Source organism: Coturnix japonica, chromosome W (genome assembly GCF_054131305.1).
Source record: "Coturnix japonica strain WE chromosome W, WE-NBRP24, whole genome shotgun sequence".
Classification (NCBI taxonomy): domain Eukaryota; kingdom Metazoa; phylum Chordata; class Aves; order Galliformes; family Phasianidae; genus Coturnix; species Coturnix japonica.
Genome location: NC_140701.1, coordinates 9,181,844 through 9,200,774, shown reverse-complemented (window position 1 = coordinate 9,200,774; position 18,931 = coordinate 9,181,844). Strand labels below are relative to the sequence as shown.

Below are 18,931 nucleotides of genomic sequence, written 5' to 3'. Positions count from 1 at the left end.
GAAACTGAATGTCACAGAGGCTGCTTTTGGGGTGCTAAGAGCAGTTGGGGTAAAGATATGAGACAGGAAACAGATGAAAATATCCAGGGAGACGGGATAAGGTAAGAAAGTAAGAGGAATGGTTAGACCTCCAAATGCTGCTTCTGGAATTTTGGAAGGAATGCTGAACGAAATGAAATTAAATGCAAGTAATGGTGCTAAATGTACACTGTTGTAGAAGAATGAAAACATTTCACATTATAGCAGGAGGAGTGTCTCTGAGAAAGGTCTGGACTTGTCATTATCTTCTGCACTCTGAGCAGGACTCCAAGCCCAACAACAGCAGATGCCCAACAGCAGCTCCATCAGCGAGTTCCTCCTGCTGCCGTTGGCAGACACGCGGCAGCTGCAGCTCCTGCACTTCTGGCTCTTCCTGGGCATCTACCTGGCTGCCCTCCTGGGCAACGGCCTCATCAGCACAGCCGTAGTATGCGACCGCCGCGTGCACACCCCCATGTACTTCTTCCTCCTCAACCTGGCCCTCCTCAACCTGGGTTGCATCTCCACCACTCTTCCCAAAGCCTTGGCCAACGCCCTCTGGGACACCAGGGCCATCTTCTATGCAGGATGTGCTGCACAGCTCTTTTTCTTTCTCTTCTTCCTCTCAGCAGAGTGTTTCCTTCTCACCATCATGTCCTATGACCGCTACGTTGCCATCTGCAAGCCCCTGCACTACGGGACCTTGATGGACAGCAGAGCTTGTGCCACCATGGCAGCAGCTGCCTGGGGCACTGGGGCTCTCTATTCGCTGCTGCACACTGCCAGTACGTTTTCACTGCCTCTCTGCCAAGGCAATGCTGTGAACCAGTTTTTCTGTGAAATCCCCGTGTAGAAACTATTTGAGATTGGGAATCTGTAGAGTGGATATCTGGTGGTGTTGCAGCGGGTGGGAAGATCTTACGGTCCACTCTCCCATCTCACTGGGGAGGTACCTGTGCACTTGCTCAATGAGTTCTACCATTCACCCTGGCATTCACGAAGAGGATGTCACACACACACAGAAGCAACAAAAGGAGCTTAGGGTTCTCATTTGATGATGCTGTATATAGATATAGATTCAGTTGGAGTGCCCAGATGTATCTTCGATAAATTTAAGGCGAAAAATCCAATTGCTGCAGGGTTTGAATCACTGTTCTGGTGGGTGACAATTAGCAAAAATGTCGATTGGATTAACTACATCTCTTACAAACAATAAAAGAGAGAATCCGAACTATAGTCTATATGGGAACATACTAAACTACTTCATCAAGTATCGATAGATATTTGGATTCATCGAACTGTGGGAAAAACTTACTGGTTGGCTACCACCCTTTGCATGGCTAAAGCAACTCTTTATTACTTTGTACTATTGTAATCATCTTGCTTATTTTAATGTATGTTCAAATGAGGTGTGTATTATGGCAGTGTAAAACCTGTGGGAATAGCTATTAAAAATAGAAAAAGAGCAAGCTAAGACAGAAAGTGGAGAGCGGAAGTTATTTGAAATCTTCCCTTTCCCAGAATGTAGTAATCTAGCAAAAGTATTTGCTAGGTCCAAGAAAAGGGGGGATTGAGTTCAAACAAGGGGACAATCTAAGATTTAACTATTGCAGAGGGGCTTGGGTAAGCAGGATGTCAGGTCAGATAAGAAAAGAATATTTTGAAACTCCATTGTCGGCGTTATGGGGAATACCGGGCAAGGGACCAGCTGGAAACGGTTGCAGGCTGAAGTACCCACACAGTTTGATGAACAGCCGTGTGCTTCTGGCTGGATTGTGGGTTTCTGAGAACATCCGACCCCAACAGCTCCAGAAATGTCTCACAAGAAGGAGGACAGACAGAGTCACTGCACATCCTTTATTCTGTAAAGGTTCACACAGAGCCTGGTACATTATGTACAGTGTGTCTGGGCTACACTAAAAAGTTACAAGCTGAAGAGGAATAGATTTGTGTAATGATGTTTTAGTGAAAAACATTACAGTATTAAAATAATAATAATAAAAATTATAGTTATAAAAATTGATCAGAACAGAACAAAAGAAAACAAAGAGTTAGCATCAGTAAAATTCTGCATTACATGACATGAATTCAAAAGGATGGGCAGTTCAATGTTTGTGAAACACATCTGGTCAACACTTTCCTCACTGCGCCCTTGACCAAGTGGTTCCTCATACTGTAGATGAGGGGGTTCACTGCTGGAGGTACCACGGAGTACAGAACTGCCACCATCAGGTCCATGGAGGGCGAGGAGACGGAGAGGGGCTTCAGGTCGGCAAAAAAGGCAGTACTGAGAAACAGGGAGACCACAGCCAGGTGAGGGAGACACGTGGAGAAGGCTTTGTGCCGTCCCTGCTCAGAGGGCATCTTCAGCACGGCCTTAAATATCTGCACATAGGACACCACTATGAAAACAAAGCATTCAAAGACTTAACTTATACTTAAAATGAGAAACACAACTTCCCTGAGATTTGATTCTGAGCAGGTGAGCTTGAGGATCTGGGGGATTTCACAGAAAAACTGGTTGACAACACTGCCTTGGCTGCCGTGTGTCTGCCAACGGCAGCAGGAGGAACTCGCTGATGGAGCTGCTGTTGGGCATCTGTTATTGGGCTTGGAATCCTGTTCAGAGTGCAGAAGATAATGACAAGTCTAGATTATTCTCATAGACACTCCTCCTGCTATACTATGAAATGTTTTCATTCTCCTATGACAATATTCATTTAGCAACACTAATTGAATTTAACTTAATTAAGTTCACCATTCTATAAGCAGAAGAAGCATATGGAGCTTTAACCTTCCTTTCGTCTTCTAATCTTATCCAGTTTCCCTGGACTTCTTCGTCTGTTCCGTGTCTCATATCTTTACCCTCACTGCTGTTAAAATCCTCAGTCCCAGCCTTTGTGCCCTTCTCTTTCTGTTCAGGAAACTTGCCTATTTGCCATATAAGTGCATTATTCTTGCCAACAAAATATATAATTTCAACTAGTTCCACCCTTGGAAAGGTTCCTTTTCGTGAAAGGAGAGGCTGAAAACACTTCACGTGTGACAGTTCACATAACAAGCAATTGACTGAAAAAGAATTGGGAGTCTCAGAGCTGTGTTTGAATTTGTCAAACTCTTAGATTTCTGCTTCCAATTCTTTCAGCCAGGGCTGTCCTGAAGAGCAGGGTCCTTGCTGTGCCCCAGGGAATGGGACTCTGCCGCCTGCCAGGCTCAGCACTCAGCCTGCCCGGGAAGCTGCCCAGGGCGCTGTGGTGACACGTATGCTGTGGGGGGAAGGAGCCCCCCAGCAGGGCTTGTGCTGCCACAGCTGCTGCCTGGGGCAGGGGATCACAGCTCCACTGCACAACTGAATGTTTCTGAGGGTTCTTTTTTAAAAGGAGAGCCAAGGCAGGGATTTTATATTTCTTGTTTGGAAGGAAGGGGAAAGAATTGGAAGCACTCTGAACAGGATTCCAAGCCCAATAACAGATGCCCAACAGCAGCTCCATCAGCGAGTTCCTCCTGGTTCCACAGGTTTTACACTGCCATAATACACACCTCATTTGAACATACATTAAAATAAGCAAGATGATTACAATAGTACAAAGTAATAAAGAGTTGCTTTAGCCATGCAAAGGGTGGTAGCCAACCAGTAAGTTTTTCCCACAGTTCGATGAATCCAAATATCTATCGATACTTGATGAAGTAGTTTAGTATGTTCCCATATAGACTATAGTTCGGATTCTCTCTTTTATTGTTTGTAAGAGATGTAGTTAATCCAATCGACATTTTTGCTAATTGTCACCCACCAGAACAGTGATTCAAACCCTGCAGCAATTGGATTTTTCGCCTTAAATTTATCGAAGATACATCTGGGCACTCCAACTGAATCTATATCTATATACAGCATCATCAAATGAGAACCCTAAGCTCCTTTTGTTGCTTCTGTGTGTGTGTGACATCCTCTTCGTGAGTGCCAGGGTGAATGGTAGAACTCATTGAGCAAGTGCACAGGTACCTCCCCAGTGAGATGGGAGAGTGGACCGTAAGATCTTCCCACCCGCTGCAACACCACCAGATATCCACTCTACAGATTCCCAATCTCAAATAGTTTCTACACGGGGATTTCACAGAAAAACTGGTTCACAGCATTGCCTTGGCAGAGAGGCAGTGAAAACGTACTGGCAGTGTGCAGCAGCGAATAGAGAGCCCCAGTGCCCCAGGCAGCTGCTGCCATGGTGGCACAAGCTCTGCTGTCCATCAAGGTCCCGTAGTGCAGGGGCTTGCAGATGGCAACGTAGCGGTCATAGGACATGATGGTGAGAAGGAAACACTCTGCTGAGAGGAAGAAGAGAAAGAAAAAGAGCTGTGCAGCACATCCTGCATAGAAGATGGCCCTGGTGTCCCAGAGGGCGTTGGCCAAGGCTTTGGGAAGAGTGGTGGAGATGCAGCCCAGGTTGAGGAGGGCCAGGTTGAGGAGGAAGAAGTACATGGGGGTGTGCACGCGGCGGTCGCATACTACGGCTGTGCTGATGAGGCCGTTGCCCAGGAGGGCAGCCAGGTAGATGCCCAGGAAGAGCCAGAAGTGCAGGAGCTGCAGCTGCCGCGTGTCTGCCAACGGCAGCAGGAGGAACTCGCTGATGGAGCTGCTGTTGGGCATCTGCTGTTGTTGGGCTTGGAGTCCTGCTCAGAGTGCAGAAGATAATGACAAGTCCAGACCTTTCTCAGAGACACTCCTCCTGCTATAATGTGAAATGTTTTCATTCTTCTACAACAGTGTACATTTAGCACCATTACTTGCATTTAATTTCATTTCGTTCAGCATTCCTTCCAAAATTCCAGAAGCAGCATTTGGAGGTCTAACCATTCCTCTTACTTTCTTACCTTATCCCGTCTCCCTGGATATTTTCATCTGTTTCCTGTCTCATATCTTTACCCCAACTGCTCTTAGCACCCCAAAAGCAGCCTCTGTGACATTCAGTTTCAGTTAGAAAAAGCTTCCTGTTCACAGCTAAAGTGAATATAGAATAAAACTATAAAATGATGATAATTAAAATTGATTCCATTCTTCAAAAAAGAGGAGACTGGAAGCACATCACGTATGACTGCTCACAAAACAAGCAACTGACTGATGAAAAATTCTCAGAAGTGTGACTGCCACTTTCTGCCTCCAATTCGTTTTGCCTCAGAACAGGAAATGGGAATCCCCTGCCTTGGATCTCCTCTTCCAAGGGCCCTAGAAAACAGAGTTGTGCAATGGATCTGTGATCCCCTGCCCCAGGCAGCAGCTGTGGCAGCACAAGACCTGTTGGGAGGGTCCTTCCCTGCTCATGTCTCCCCGCAGCGCCCTGGGCAGCTCCCCGGACAGGCTGAATGCTGAGCCTCTGTTGCTCTTTTAGTTTTTAACAGAGCTACAAGTTTTTTCCCTATTAAGGAGCTATCTTAGGTTTGCGATTCTGCACCTGCGAGCTTGACCTTGAAAGTCCAGGCGGACTGCCAATACTCCGGTATATTTTATAAACACTGCTGAGCTTTGCTTTTTTACTTTCTTTCCCTCTCTATTGAAAAAAAAAATAAAAAAATAAAAAAAAAATGCTCCCTCTACTAAGTTTGCTTTATAAGGTACTGCATTTCATTAGTTCCTTTTTTATAATGCTCCAAAAATATTGGACCATGTTTAAGATAGCCTTTTTTTCCTATGAAGTTATAGGAATGTATATTAGATTGAAAGCATGGTTAGCAACGCTTACTTGGTATTTGCATGCAGCTCCAGAGGGAGCAACTAATGCAACTAATGCAACCAATAGTACGGAAATGGTGGGTTTTGAGCGTGCTCTTCCTTTTTTCTTTGCATCCTTTAAGCAGTCTTTGAATGACCAGTTGTCCCAGTGGACCACACTGTCAATCGTATTAATCTCCCTGAATTTACTGTTGGTTATTGTAGTGATCTCACTCAGTATCTGGATTTATAACATTAGGAGGAAGTCTTCCCTAGAATCAGAGAATACTGAGTGGCAGGGAGTGTGGAGAGACTTTGGAGAGACTTTTAGAGGGCAGACATCTCTAGTGTCATGGAGCTTTACTCCTGAACACTTAAAGAATCCTGAGTGTTTGACCGCATATTTGAGACAGGAATGTTGTGGCTCAGGCAGATCTAAGGAGGCACAAATGACTTGGGGCCTAGCTAATGCTTATCGGGCCTTATTCAATACCATTCCCGAGAGGGAAGATTTTGAGGTTGAGAGAAAGAGTCTCTGGGCCGAGAATGAGAGTATGCAATCCAAACTCAACACCCTCCGGTCCGAGCATAACGTCCTCCAGTCCAGGTACAACGCTCTCCAGTCCGAGCACAACGCCCTTCGGTCCGGGTACAACACTCTCCAGTCCAAGTATGACACCCTCCAGTCTGAGCGCGGCACCCTCCAGCCCAAGCACAATACTCCTCAGTTTGAGCATAACGCCCTCTGGTTCGAGCACAACACCCTCCGGTCCGAGCACAACACTCTCCAGTCCGAGTACAACACTCTCCAGTCCAAGTATGACACCCTCCAGTCTGAGCGCGGCACCCTCCAGCCCGAGCACAGTATACTTCAGTCCGAGCATAACGCCTTCTGGTCTGATGATAACACTCTCCAGACTGAGCACAATGCCCTCCGGACCGAGCACAACGCTCTCCAGACTGAGCACAATGCCCTCCGGACCAAGCACAACAATCTGCAGACTGAGCACAATGCTCTCCGGACCGAGCACAACACTCTCCAGACTGAGCACAATGCCCTCTGGTCCGGGTACAACACTCTCCAGTCCAAGTATGAGGCCCTCCAGTCTGAGCGCAGCACCCTCCAGCCCAAGCACGGTGCCTCCCAACCCAATTGCGACACCCTCCAGTCCGAGCACAACACTCTCCAGACTGAGCACAATGCCCTCCGGGCCGAGCACAACACTCTCCAGACTGAGCACAATGCCCTCCGGGCCGAGCACAACACTCTCCAGACTGAGCGCAATGCCCTCCGGTCTGGGTACAACACTCTCCAGACTGAGCACAATGCCCACCGGTCCGGGTACAACACTCTCCAGTCCATGTATGACGCCCTCCAGTCTGAGCGCGGCACCCTCCAGCCCAAGCACGATGCCTCCCAACCCAATTGCGACACCCTCCAGTCCGAGCATAACACTCTCCAGACTGAGCACAATGCCCTCCGGACCGAGCATAACACTCTCTAGGCTGAGCACAATGCCCTCCGGGCCGAGCATAACGTCCTCCGGTTTGGGTACAACACTCTCCAGTCCAACTACGACAGCCTCCAGACTGAGCTCAGTGCCGTCCAGTTTGAGCGGATTGCTCTCCGAGACCAGCTATGTGCCCTCCGGGGTGAGCTGAATGTATTTAACCAACTACCAGGGACACATGTAGACCAATTTGACCAGCCACTGGGGGCGCATGTAGTCCAATTTGACCAGCCACCGGGGGCGCATGCAGTCCAATTTGACCAGCCACCGGGGGCACATGTAGTCCAATTGGACCAACCATCGGGGACACCAGATACAATGTTGGTTACCCCTGTAAGAGGGCGAAAGACAAAATGAGTTTCCACTCAGTTAGAGAAACTGCAGAAGGAGTTGGAAGAGCGGAGGGAGATAGGAGAGCAGGACTCAGGAGAGCAGGGGGACTCGGGAAAGCAGGGGGACTCAGGAGAGCAGGGGGAGTCAGAAGACCAGAGGAGGTTGGAGGAGCAGAGGATGTTAGAGGGGTATAAGAAGATGTTAGAGGAGCAGAAGTTAGAGGAGCAGAGAAAGTTAGGAGAGAGGAAAAAGAGGGAGGGTTACCTGGAGGAAATAACACAAACATCAGGGTCAGTGTCAGAAGAGGAGCCAAAAGCTAGATTTTCTTTACGAGAATTTCTTGAGTCCAAACTTAGAGATGGGGCAGCCTCATCGACACAGCTGCCACCATCAACACCCAGGACTATTGATAGAGCAAAAGATGAGCAAAGTATTACGACCATTATTGATAGATCTTTTAAAATGAGGGAAATTCGAGACCTAAGAAAGGATTTCACACGTCATCCAAAAGAACATATGGTCACTTGGTTACTTCGATGCTGGGATAATGGTGCCAACAGTGTGTGGCTTGGTGGCAGTGAAGCTCGCCAACTGGGTAGCATTTCCAAGGACTCACGTGTGGACAGAGGTATTGGTACATGCCAAAATCGGTCCTACACCCTCTGGAAGCGGATGTTGACAGCAGTCAGAGATATATTCCCTTTTAAAAGGGACTTGGAGCCTGAGAAAAAGAAATGGACTGATATAGAGAAAGGTATCCAATTTTTGAGGGAAAGTGCTTTGGTGGAAATGCTATACAGCCCCCAGTTCAATCGTAATGATCCAAACCAATTACATGATCCTGAAGCAGTCCGCGTTCCACGACAAATGTGGCGTGACTTTACAAAGGCAGCTCCAGAAAAGCATGCCAGTGCACTTGCATTATTATATGGCAAAGGGGAAAGGAAACCCCTTGTGAATGAACTAATTAGCAGGCTTCAGGAACTTGAATTATTTATAAGCGCTACAGATGTTAATCTGAACACTTCAGCCATTGTCAAAATAGTGGAAAGGTTAAACAAAATGGAGGGAACACAAAGTGACATTATTGACAAATTGGCTAATGTGCCTGATGTAGATTAATCCACGGTGGTACAAGATGATGGAAACCAGGATTTCCACGATCGCCTATTGAGAAATCTAAACAACATGAGTTCCTCTCCACCTGTATCATCGAAAATCTCAACCATTAAAAAAGACGTCCTCGTATTCAACCAAATGACAACGATAAGACACCTCGTATTCAAGCAAATGACAACGATAAGACTACACGTCTTGCCTTGTTGTTTTTCCTCTGTAGTCATGGGGAGGACATGAAGAAGTGGGGTAATTCATCCACTTCTGCACTTCAGGCACGAGTGAGAGAATTACAAGGTGAAACAACCACCAAGGTGAACTCTTCCAAGAAAAGGAGAGTTCCAGTTGCTGCAAGCCACCGAGGTAAACAATAGAGGGGCCCTGCCCCCAGCCAGGGGGGGGAAAGGGACAATAGAGTATACTGGTCTGTGTGGATTAAGTGGCCTGGCACATCTCGACCACAGAAATATAAAGCCTTGGTGGACACTGGTTCACAATGCACCCTAATGCCCTCAAGTCACCAAGGGACACAACCAATATATATCCATGGAGTGACTGGGGGTTCCCAAGAATTGACTATGTTGGAGGCCGAAATAAGCCTCACTGGTAAAAACTGGCAGAGACACCCTATTGTGACTGGTCCAGAGGCTCCATGTATACTGGGAATCAAATACCTTAGGATGGGATATTTTCAGGATCCCAAGGGGTATCGATGGGCCTTTGGGATAGCTGCTGTTAACACAAACGGTGTTAAGCAGCTGTCAGCTTTACCTGGTCTGTCAGACGATCCTTCTGCTGTGGGGTTGCTCCAGGTAAAAGACCAAGAGGTACCAATTGCCACCAAAGTGGTTCACAGACGGCAGTACCGCACCAATAGGGACTCATTGCTCCCCATTCACAAGCTAATTCGCCAATTAGAGAATCAGGGAGTGATCAGCAAAACTCACTCGCCTTTTAACAGCCCCATATGGCCAGTGCGTAAAAGCAGTGGGGAATGGAGGCTGACGGCAGATTACCGTGGCCTAAATGAAGTCACACCTCCATTAAGTGCTGCTGTACCAGAAATGCTAGAACTCCAGTATGAATTGGAGTCAAAAGAAGCTAGGTGGTATGCCACCAATGACATTGCTAATGCCTTCTTTTCCATCCCATTGGCTGCAAAATGTAGGCCACAGTTTGCTTTTACCTGGAGAGGTATTCAGTATACCTGGAACCGTTTACCTCAAGGGTGGAAGTACAGCCCAACAATTTGCCATGGATTGATCCAAGCTGTCTTGGAACAGGGAAATGCTCCTGAGCACTTGCAGTATATTGATGATATTGTAGTGTGGGGCCATACAGCAGCAGAAGTTTTCAAGAAAGGGAAACAGATAATCCAAATTCTTTTGCAAGCTGGTTTTGCCATTAAGCGCAGCAAGGTGAAGGGGCCTGCCCAGGAAATCCAGTTCTTAGGTATAAAATGGCAAGATGGACGTCGTCACATCCCAGCAGATGTGATTGACAAAATCACTGCTATGTCTCCACCCACAAATAAAACAGAGACCCAATCTTTTCTGGGAGTAGTGGGCTTTTGGAGAATGCATGTCCCAAACTACAGCCACATAGTGATCCCCCTCTACCAGGTAACACGGAAGAAGAATAATTTCTCATGGGGTCCTGAGCAGCAGCATGTTTTTGAGTAGATAAAACAAGAAATAGCCCGTGCCGTGGCCTTGGGGCCAGTACGGACGGGACAGGATGTGAAGAACATCCTCTACACTGCTGCTGGAGAGAAAGGTCCCACCTGGAGTTTGTGGCAAAGAGCCTCAGGAGAGACCCGAGGCCGACCCCTAGGATTCTGGAGTCGAGCATATAAAGGGTCAGAGGAGCGCTACACTCTGACTGAGAAGGAGATCTTAGCCGTGTATGAGGGGGTTCGAGCTGCTTCTGAAGTTGTTGGGACAGAGGTTCAGCTTCTTCTAGCACCTCGCTTGCCAGTAATAAACTGGATGTTTAAAGGACAGGTTCCCTCCACCCATCATGCTACTGATGCCACTTGGAGTAAGTGGATTTCATTAATTACTCAACGACCTCGAATGGGAAAACTCAGCCATCCTGGAATTCTAGAAGTGATCATGGACTGGCCTGAGAGTAAAAAAATTGAAACACCACCTACAGAAGAGGTATCACGTGCTAAAGAGGCACCACCATACAATGAGCTACCAGAAAACGAAAAGAAATTTGCCCTATTCACAGATGGATCATGTCGTATTGTAGGGAAGCATCGCAGATGGAAAGCTGCTGTATGGAGCCCCACACGACAAGTTTCAGAGGCCACTGAAGGTAAAGGAGAATCAAGTAAATTTGCAGAGGTAAAGGCTGTTCAGCTAGCTTCAGATGTGGCTGAACGGGAGAGGTGGCCAATGCTTCATCTTTATACTGATTCATGGATGGTGGCAAATGCCTTATGGGGGTGGTTGCAACAGTGGGAAAATGATAATTGGCAACGAAAGGGTAAACCTGTTTGGGCTGCTGAACTGTGGAAAGACATTGCTGCCCGAATAAGGAACATTGTTGTAAAGGTGCGCCATGTAGATGCTCATGTGCCTAAAAGTAAGGCTACTGAAGAACATAAAAATAACCATCAGGTTGATCGAGCTGCCAAAATTGAGGTGGCTCAAATAGACTTGGACTGGCAGAACAAGGGTAAATTATTCCTAGCTCGGTGGGCCCACGAGACTTCAGGTCATCAAGGAAGGGATGCAACATATAAGTGGGCCAGAGACCGAGGGGTGGACATAACTATGGACGCTATTGCTCAGGTTATTCATGACTGTGAAACATGCGCCATAATTAAACAAGCCAAGAGGATGAAACCTTTTTGGGGGGAAGGGCGATGGCAAAAGTATAAATATGGAGAGGCATGGCAGGTTGATTATATCACCTTGCCACGATCTCGCAGTGGTAAGCGTTATGTACTCAGCATGGTGGAGGCAACCACTGGGTGGCTCGAAACATACGCAGTACCCCATGCTACCGCCCGAAACACCATATTAGGGTTGGAAAAGCAAATCCTGTGGCGGCATGACACTCCAGAAAGAATTGAATCAGATAATGGGACCCATTTTAAAAATTCTCTTGTAACCACTTGAGCCAAAAATCATGGCATTGAGTGGATTTACCATATTCCCTATCATGCAGCAGCTTCTGGTAAGATTGAACGATTCAATGGGTTGTTGAAAACTATGTTGAAAGCAATGGGTGGCGGAACATATAAAAACTGGGAGAACCATTTAGCAGAAGCCACCTGGTTAGTCAACACTCGAGGATCTAGTAATCGTAATGGTCCTAACCAATCCAGCTCCCTACGTACCGTGGAGGGAGATAAGGTTCCTGTAGTACACATAAAGAGCGTGTTGGGAAAAACAGTTTAGGTCCTTCCAGCATCTGGAAAGGGCAATACTCTCCGGGGTACTGTCTTTGCCCAGGGACCTGGGTGCACGTGGTGGTTGATGGACAAAAATGGGGATGTCCAATGTGTACCACAAGGGAATTTGATGTTGGGGGAGTGCAGCCAATGATTTCTTGTAGATATATAGGTAGAGTCTCAGAAGATAGTTCAATTAGGTACAGGACTTAAGACAGAGTGGATTAATATTAAGGAAACACTTTTTTTTTTCCTATATACCTTAATTAGGCATTCTGTAAGCAAGCTTTCCATCTGGACTCTATATCATGCACTGGCAATGCATGTGTAGAGCACACGTGGAAAGAAGTATAAGTAAAAAGGAAATCTGCTGTGGTGGCTGGGAAAGGATGAGTGCACCTTGATGTGGGGGACGCCCTACTAGCACTGCCTTTCTCTTCCACCACTGACATGTTTTCCTTTTTCTGACAGTTTTGCCATTTTCTCAAAATTAATAAATAGTAGGTTAAGTTAAAGAGTTTTGTTCTCAACTTAGGGATTTGTATGGAATAAATATAAATTGTTGAGAAAATAAGTTTGCTGATTGTTCACAACTATACGTATGAGTGTGCATGTATGTATAAACATAATATAATGATGTACAATAAGGGGTGGAATGTCATGTTTTAATAATTTTCTAATTTTGGTATCAGTATTCCACATCATAACATCATATAAAGCATGAATAATTTTACTGAATCTGCAACTTATAGAAGAAGACTACATCTCCCAGAGAACAAGACGATAGGTCACGGGACCTGGACACTATATTAACTCGGTCGCAGAACAGACTGACGTCTTTTGAGTTCTGGCGTTCAGGGGAGTGTGTGGGAGCCTTCTCCGTCTTGCCTCGATTTCGCAGTAGGCCTCTCGGTTACGGGACTCATTCTCTCTCCTATTTTGCTTGATTCGTTAGCTCAATTTTCAATTATATTGTATTATATTGTGTTATCCTGTATTTTGATATAGTATTTAGTAAATAAGTGTGCCTCCTTAGATCGTTGCCGCTGTTTTCTTTTCCTAATTAACTTTTCCTTTCAGCCTATGTTATGGTTTTGCAAATTGGTTGGTGTTGGTATTCCACATCAGAACACCATGCTAATAATGGGAGTAAAGGGGACAAGTTTTTTTTCTGTGAACTGCCTTAATGAGCATGTGGGGTGGGGCACCGGAAGGGAAGTGAGGAAGGGGACGGCATTGCTGGACCGGCTCCCTGCGAGGAGACAACGTGGTCAGAGCTTCCTGCCTTCCACAGCTCCATCGGTGAGATTTGGGACTTGGTATTCTCTTTGTTGAAACTCTCTTGTTGTTGTTTAGTGTTATTAGGTTATTAAACTGCCATTCGTTCTCAGATCACCTTTTTCCTCCCTCATTTTTTTGTTAGACCTAATTGCAATCTCCCTTCCCTTCCCCGTCTCCCTAAACGCACGTGGCCGGACCGCGCTGTGCCGTACCGTGCCGCGAGAGAAAAGGGGGGGGGGGGCCTTTTGTTCCTGCTGCCCCGGGTTTGTGCACACTGTCCCGGAGTGAGCTCTAGAGAGAACTCCGTGACATTTTTGGTGGAGAATGCGGGCAGAGCTCAGGGCAATGTTTTGGGCAGTAATTAGGTGGACTTTTTCAGCAGCCCTGTATGTAGGACTGATAGTCCCTCGGTTCCTGTGGTCCTGGCTTAAGGACTTCCTGATGTTGGGGGTAGGGGTAGATTTATTAATCCGACGGCTGGCAGGGATAGAGATGTCTGCCTGGCTCCCTTCCAGACTAACGAACATCACAGGCACCGTGCTTGAACTGGCTCACGAATGCTCTGAATTCCTTAAGTATGACTGGGGTGTCAATTGGAATACTGTGTTGTTAGTCTCTCTAATTGTAGTAGTTTACTATAAATTGCAGAGAGACTTGCAAAGAATAGTGCAGAGAGACTCAGGAAAAGGGCCAGAAGCATCGGGACCCCCAGTATCAGGTAGTCTCACCCCTGAACACCAGAGGGACCTTGGGAAATTAATAGAACCCCTGAGTGAGTGTGGGAGATCAGGGGGATCTCAGATCGAATGGCTTATGAAAAAGATAGAGAGTCTCGAGAATGAGATCCAAACCCTAAGGGGAAGGCAACAAGTTAATCCCAGCCGACCACAGGAAGCACCAGCATCAGTGTCAGTCGCCCCAGTGGAAGGCCAGAGATGGGAACATGTGCCCTCACGTCTGGAACGGATGGAGGAAGTAGAGGAAGATCCGGGCGAGGGACCCTCCCCAAAACCACCGAGAAAGGCAACTCAGAAGACTAACAGACGCGGAGAAGATAGTGATGATGAGGGAAAAGTCACTGCTTCCTCTACTCGTAAACCTCTGAAAATTACTGAAATCCAAAGTGCGAGAAAGGAGTTTGCCCGACTCCCAGGTGAACGCCTTGTCACTTGGCTGCTCCGGTGTTGGGACAATGGGGCCTCCTGCATGTCCCTAAGCTGTGATGAGGCTCGTCAATTAGGAAACATTGCTCGAGACTCATCTATTGATAGAGGGATCAGCAGATGTCTCGATGGAGTCGCCAGTCTCTGGGAGAAGATTCTATCAGCTGTAAAGGCAACCTGTCTTCTCAAAAGTGATTTGGAGCCTGTACTGGAAAAATGGAGTACAGCTGAGGAAGGTATCCAGTACCTGAGAGAAATGGCTGTGGCAGAAATGCTGTTCGATCCCACGTTTGTCCCTGGGGACCCAGAGGATTACCATGACCCAGAAAAGGTGAGCGGTACTCCGGAAATATGCAAGAAACTCATACGGTCAGCACCAGGGAAGTATTCCAGTGTACTATTAACGAACTCTAACAGGTATGATGAGCTGAATAGGAGACCTGAAATTTTTGAGCTCATCCTTTCACTGCAAAATATCGAATACTCACTACTGCCACACCGTACCACCATCGCAGCCATCTGTAAAATGGTGGATAGAATGGACCGAATGGAGAGAAGACAGGACAACATGCAGAAGAGCTGGTCTGCGGCAAGGAACCACAGTGAACCTGTGGCAGTCTCAGCTGTCAGACGCAAACGCACACCTGTCCGAGTGAAGGACCGCAGTGAGCCTATGTCACGTGGTGCCATGTGGAACTACCTGCGTGACCATGGAGAGGATATGAAGAAGTGGCATGACAAACCCAATTTTGTACTGCGAGCACGGGTAAGAAAATTACAAAAGAGGTCAGCCACTACTGAGGTTGCCTCTACCGCCTCAGACAACCAATAGAGGGGCCCTGCCCTCAGCCAGGGGGGGGAAAGGGATAATAGAGTGTATTGGACTGTGTGGATTCGGTGGCCTGGCACATCAGAACCACAAAAATATAAAGCACTGGTGGATACTGGTGCCCAGTGCACCCTGATACCCTCAGGTTTCAAAGGTACAGAACGGATACATATACATGGGGTGACTGGGGGTTCGCAGGAACTGTCTGTATTGGAGGCCGAGATAAGCCTCACTGGTAGAGACTGGCAGAAACATCGTATAGTGACTGGCCAGGGGGCTCCTTGCATACTTGGAATAGATTACCTAAGAAGGGGACATTTCAAGGACCCCAAAGGATACAGATGGGCTTTTGGAATAGCTGCTATAGAAACAGACAACATTAAGCAGCTGTCTGATTTGCCTGGCCTATCAGAGGACCCGTCTGCTGTGGGGTTACTGCGGGTGGAAGAACAACGGGTGCCAATTGCCACGAGAACAGTACACAGACGACAGTACCGTACTAATAGGGATTCCTTGCTCCCTATCCATAAGCTCATTCAACAACTAGAAAGTCAGGGAGTAATTAGTAAGACCCATTCACCCTTCAATAGCCCCATATGGCCAGTGCGCAAAGCCAGTGGAGAATGAAGGCTGACAGTGGACTATCGTGGCCTTAATGAGGTCACACCCCCATTGAGTGCTGCAGTGCCAGACATGTTGGAACTCCAGTATGAACTGGAATCGAAAGAGGCAAAATGGTATGCCACCATTGATATTGCCAACGCATTTTTCTCTGTCCCTTTGGCCACAGAGTGTAGGCCACAGTTTGCCTTTACTTGGAGGGGTGTTCAGTACACTTGGAATCGTTTGCCCCAGGGGTGGAAACACAGCCCGACCATCTGCCATGGGCTGATCCAAGCCACGTTGGAACAGGGCGGTGCTCCAGAGCACCTGCAGTATATAGATGATATCGTTGTGTGGGGTGATACAGCGACGGAGGTTTTTAAAAAAGGAGAACGGATAATCCAAATCCTCCTGTCTGCTGGTTTCGCTATTAAGCGAGACAAAGTGAAGGGCCCTGCCCAAGAAATCCAGTTTCTAGGGGTGAAATGGCAAGATGGGCGTCGCCATAGAGTGGATCTATCACATCCCCTATCACGCACCAGCCGCTGGTAAGATTGAGCGCCACAACGGTTTGCTGAAAACCACGCTGAAAGCGATGGGTGGTGGAACATTTAAGAACTGGGAGAAACATCTAGCAGAAGCCACCTGGCTGGTAAACACCCGAGGATCAGCCAACCGAGACGGCCCTACACAGTCCAACTCCCTGCGTACCGTGGAGGGAGACAAGGTTCCTGTGGTGCATGTAAAGAATATGCTGGGAAAAGCGGTTTGGGTCCTCCCAGCCTCTGGAAAGGGGAGGCCCCTCCGTGGAACTGTCTTTGCACAGGGACCTGGGTGCACCTGGTGGGTGATGCAGAAGGATGGGGATGTTCAGTGTGTGCCACAGGGAAATTTGATGCTGGGGGAGTGCAGCCTGTGATTCCATGTGTGTATATATATATATATCTGTATGTACATATGTAATGCATGTTAACTACTGTTCTGTTTATATGTTGATAAAAGTTAGGCATGATGTGATGATGTGTAATAAGGGGTGGAATGTTATGGTTTTGCAAATTGGTTGGTGTTGGTATTCCACATCAGAACACCATGCTAATAATGGGAGTAAAGGGGACAAGTTTTTTTTCTGTGAACTGCCTTAATGAGCATGTGGGGTGGGGCACCGGAAGGGAAGTGAGGAAGGGGACGGCGTTGCTGGACCGGCTCCCTGCGAGGAGACAACGTGGTCAGAGCTTCCTGCCTTCCACAGCTCCATCGGTGAGATTTGGGACTTGGTATTCTCTTTGTTGAAACTCTCTTGTTGTTGTTTAGTGTTATTAGGTTATTAAACTGCCATTCGTTCTCAGATCACCTTTTTCCTCCCTCATTTTTTTGTTAGACCTAATTGCAATCTCCCTTCCCTTCCCCGTCTCCCTAAACGCACGTGGCCGGGCCGCGCTGTGCCGTACCGTGCCGCGAGAGAAAAGGGGGGGGGGGGGGGGCTTTTGTTCCTGCTGCCCCGGGTTTGTGCCCACTGTCCCGGAGTGAGCTCTAGAGAGAACTCCGTGACAGCCTAGGACCCCTTCGTCACGGACGCAGGTGGATTTTTCGTTCAAACCGTGACACTGGGTCCTGAAGGAGCTGGCTGAGGTGGTTGCTGAGCCGCTCTCCATCATATTTGAGAAGTCGTGGCTGTCAGGTGAGGTCCCGGATGATTGGAGGAAGGGTCACGTCACTCCTATTTACAAGAAGGGGAGCAGGGAGGACCCGGGGAACTACAGGCCGGTGAGTCTCACCTCTGTGCCTGGGAAGATTATGGAACAGATCCTTCTGGACAACATGCTTGATCACATAAAGAACACGCATGTGATCCTAGACAGCCAGCATGGCTTCACCAGGGGAAGGTCATGCTTAACTAATCTTGTGGCCTTCTATGATGGAGTGACGGCGTTGGTGGATGAAGGGAAGGCGACCGATGTCATTTACCTGGACCTGAGCAAGGCCTTTGACATGGTCCCCCACCACATCCTCATCTCCAAATTGGAGGGAAGTGGATTTGATGGGTGGACAACTCGATGGATAAGCAATTGGTTGAAAGACCGCAGACAGAGGGTGGTGGTCAATGGCTCTATGTCCAGGTGGAGGCCGGTAACGAGTGGTGTCCCTCAAGGGTCTGTCTTGGGACCGGTGCTCTTTAACATCTTTATTAATGACATCGATGAGGGAATGAAGTGCACCCTCAGCAAGTTTGCTGATGACACCAAGCTGAGTGGTGCAGTCGATACGGTGGAGGGAACGGATGCCATTCAGAGGGACCTCGACAGGCTGGAAAGCTGGGCTCGGGTGAACCTAATGAGGTTCAACACGGCAAAGTGCAAGGTTTTGCACTTGGGCCGGAAGAACCCCAGGGACCTGTACAGGCTGGGAGGAGTGGTCCTTGAGAGCAGCTCGGCAGAGAAAGACCTAGGGGTCCTGATAGATGAGAAACTTAACATGAGCCAGCAGTGCGCTCTGGCAGCCCAGAAAGCAAATGGGATCCTGGGCTCCCTCAGGAGAGGGGTGGTCAGCAGGGATAGGGAGGTGATTGTCCCTCTCTACTCTGCCCTTGTGAGTACTGTGTCCAGGTGTGGAGCCCTCAGTACAAGAAAGACATGGAGATTTTGGAAAGGGTCCAGAGGAGGGCCACAAAGATGATCAGGGGGCTGGAGCACCTCCCCTATGAGGACAGGCTGAGGGAGTTGGGTTTGTTCAGCCTGGAGAAGAGAACGTTGCGGGGTGACCTCATTGCAGCCTTTCAGTACCTGTAGGGAACTTACTCCCAGGAGGGGAGTAAACTCTTCGAAAAGGCTGATAATAGCAGGATTAGGGGAAATGGTTTTAAGTTAAAAGAAGGAAGATTTAGGTTGGATGTTAGGGGGAAGTTCTTTACTAGGAGAGTGGTTAGGTCCTGGAACAGGCAGCCCAGGGAGGTTGTGGATGCCCCGTCCTTGG

At 47.8% G+C, this 18,931-nt stretch overlaps 1 pseudogene; it reads left to right on the top strand.

The window, feature by feature from the left end:
- The first annotated feature begins 325 nt into the window (after positions 1–325).
- LOC146754480 (olfactory receptor 14C36-like) overlaps positions 326–18,931 on the top strand; it is a 181,072-nt pseudogene continuing 162,466 nt past the window's right edge.